Consider the following 3,278-nt stretch of genomic DNA (forward strand, 5'->3'; position numbering starts at 1 on the left):
CTCTCTCTCTCTCTCTCTCTCTCTCTCATGACAGCTGCCCAATCAAAGGGCTGGGGGCTTAGCCAGCTCCCCCCACATGCTGGGATCAAGTGTCCACCCTGGCTTTGTTCTGGAGCAAGAACAATCCGGAGGAGGGGAGGGGAGGGCTCCCGGGGCCAGGCGACTCAAGTGGACTGGCCCGCCCCTTGGGGGATTCCCTCAGCTCTGCTGGCCAGAGGGTCTGGAGCAACTAGGACTTGCAGACCCACCTGGGCTGGGGAGAGAGAGAGGGGTCTAGTCTCCAAGTTCATCCCCCACCTCACATCCCCCAACATCCCCTTCAGCCCCTCCAGCCCCCAACTTAGCAGCCCCCTTCAACTTCTACTCCCAAAGCAGCCATGCTGGCCACACCCCGTGATGCTGGGGCACGGCTCAGGCATCAGGCGACGCAGGGCGTGGCAGGGGGTGGGCGTGGGGCCTGGGAGCACTGAGGGAATCTAACTCCCCGGCTTGTCCCCTTCTCTGGGCATGCTCACCCTTCCTGCTTAGCCAGGCCTCCACAAGGACTGCCCCAGCATCCTTGGATCTGGACCCATTCGCTCAGTCCCAACCTTACAGCCTCCCAGGATGGCCATTCACATCCACTTATTAGGAGAGTCAGGGGAGGAGGGGCCTGCAGGGGAGCAGACGGGGACCTGCCAGCTCCAGCCTCTTGACCCAGGGCTGTCTTGTAGACTCGGTGCTAGGCAGGGAAGGGAAGCTGTGACAAGCTGGCTGGTGCCAGAAATGTGACAGTCTCCTTAGAGCATCAGTAGACATCCCCCCAAGGGTTCTCAGAGCCGAGAGAAAACAAGGCAGGCCAGGCCCAGGCTGGGTTCCAGGAGAAAGGGCAGTTTTGTGGGACAGCCCCACCCACTGGTACCCAGCCCCTCATCTCACCCAACTTGAGAAAGGTCTCTAGCTTCCATTCTGCATTCTGGAGACTGAGTCACTCTGCTGCTCAACAGCCGTCCTTGGCTCCCCAGTGCCCAAGGAGCAAAGCTTGATCACCCTAGACAGGCACTCAAGGCCCTTCATGATCTGGCCTCTGCCAACTTCTCTTGTCTCATCTCCACCCCATCACCCCCTCACACACACACCAGGCTGCAAAACACGCCTAGCACCTCCAGGCCTCTGGGCCTCTGTCCAGGCTGATCCCAGCTTGAAACACCCATCTCCCCACTCTCTGTCAAAAATCCTTCTCACATGCCACCTCCCCCGTGAAGCCCTTCCCAACCTTCCAAGTCAGATATAATTACTCAGGCCTCTGTGTCCCCCACAGATATGCCTGCAACTCAAAGAAGCCCCGATTGGGCATTTCGAAGCCTATCTTCCCACAATACAGAGAGGAGGGCAGAAACCAGAACCAGGTTCAGCGTGCAGGGAGAAGAGGCCTCACGCATTAGGGACCAGAGATGGGGCTAACGGTCCCGGAGGAGCAGTGACGGTAGGGAAAACAGACCCCAGGCACAGGACCAGTCACATGGGAGAGCCAGGGTCTGGCTGGAGAGGATTCCCAGTTCCTATTCCTCAGCACCCACAGCCCCTGCTCCTAGTGTTTCTCTGGGTCTTGGGGCTCCCCGGGCATGTCACTAGGGTGAAGGGTGTACGCCATGCTTTGAGACTTCTGGGGACCCAGAGTGGGTTTCCCCATGGGAAACAGGCGCTGGAAGAAGAGCTGGGGTGTGGCATAAGTTTCACAAAGCCGGCTCAGCCTGTCACAGCTGGAAGGGCCTCACCGGAGAGGAACCTGAGGACCAGAGAGGAAGGGGTTTGTTTGGAAGGCTACATGAGAGGCAACTGGCAGAGCTGGGCGAGCCCAGGGGTTCCACCTGTGCGGCTCAGAGCTCTTTCCTGAAGAGGTCTGCGCCACTGGGCGATGGTGATGGAGGCTGGAGCGGGGGGCAGTGATGGGAGTAAGCAGGGTGGACAGAGCCTGTCTGGGGACACAGGGCGGGGCATAGCCAGCCTCCCTGTGGCCTGGGCCTGCCAGGGTGTGTGGGCCGCCTGCTCCCAGCCCCCCACCCTGAGCATGCAAGAAGAACAATCCCCTTGTGTTTGGGCAGCCTGAGCCTGCATGCTGATGAAGGCTGGGGGGGGGGCGGGCTGGGATGGGGGCGCCTTGGAGGTTGAGAGGGTTCCAGGGCCTGGAGGGGCTAGGGGACCTTCATATTGGAAAAGGATAGGGTCCTAGGCGCTGGCCCTGAGGCAATGAGGGTAACTCCAAGAAACAGTGAAGGCCAGAGTTGAGGTTTAAGCTTCCAGGGGTCGAACAGCTCTTCATGTGGGTGCGGGAAAGAGGGCCCCTGGGGACACATGCCATGATAGTCCAGCATGAAGGTAATCATCCTGGGCTTGGTGGGGACCAAGAGCCCACATTCTGGGAGGAGGGAATGCAACTTACTCTGGGTGAATCCCTTGAAGACCACTCCCCGGGGTGCTAGGGCCGGGTGGGGCACTGGGTGCCACAGGTCTCAAGATGGCGGGCCTGGGATAGGGGACTGAGGAGGCAGGCGCCTCCCTCTCCAGACCAGGCAGGCATCGGGGCCAGGCTGAAGTGAGTAGCCAAAGCCCCCACCCCCCCAAGACTCCAAGAAGCCAGGGAAGAGCTGAAGGGCTGAGAGCCACAGGGCACCGGGGACCACTCTGAGCCTCCAACTGTCATCTCCACACACCTCTGGCTTGGAGGTCTGTGTCTGGCCCCACCAAAGACTGCAGAAAATGGGAAGGGGTGTGTGCCAAGCCAGGACCTGAAGGGGGATGGCAGATGAGAACAGAGACCCAGCAGAACCAGAACCCAGGCCAGGAGGTCGAAAGAAGAGCAGGTCCAAAGGACAGAAACAGCAGGTGGGATGAGGGCCTCCAATCTGGGGTCTCAGGTCCAGGAAGCTCCTCCCTGGTGTTGGGGGCTCCTCTGGACGACCAGCGCCCCCCACCTGTGCAGGCCTGGGCCCGTGTGGGACAGGGCGCGTCTTCCTCGCAGTCTCCCAGTCCCCCCAAACCCGGGACCCTGGCCTGTGGACTCGGGCGCCGGCTTCCCGCCCGCGGCTGAACCCCCAAACTTCGCGACCCGCGGTGCCCCGCCTGGCCTGCGCCCTACCTCGCTGGGGCTGTCCTGCGGCGGCGGCGCGGCGGCTGGGCCGCTCAGTCCCACATTGTCCCCGGGAGAGGCGGCCGCTCACAACTGCGAGTGACATCAGCTGCGAACAATGAGGGGTTTGACAGGCGCGGAGCCCGGCCGGCCCGGAGCCCGGCTCCGC

General features: G+C 61.7%; 1 protein-coding gene across 2 annotated transcripts in view; it reads right to left on the reverse strand.

Annotated features, from left to right (window-relative positions):
* Positions 1-3,272, reverse strand: part of PCBP4 (poly(rC) binding protein 4) — a 10,233-nt gene extending 6,961 nt beyond the window's left edge. For both annotated transcript variants that reach the window (XM_019631316.1, XM_019631318.1), the window contains exon 1: positions 3,119-3,272. The gene's annotated coding sequence lies outside the window, so the exon portion shown is untranslated. The remainder of the gene's footprint in view (positions 1-3,118) is intronic.
* Between the last annotated feature and the right edge of the window lie 6 nt (positions 3,273-3,278).

Source organism: Hipposideros armiger, unplaced genomic scaffold (assembly GCF_001890085.2).
Source record: "Hipposideros armiger isolate ML-2016 unplaced genomic scaffold, ASM189008v1 scaffold_990, whole genome shotgun sequence".
NCBI classification, from domain to species: Eukaryota; Metazoa; Chordata; class Mammalia; order Chiroptera; family Hipposideridae; genus Hipposideros; species Hipposideros armiger.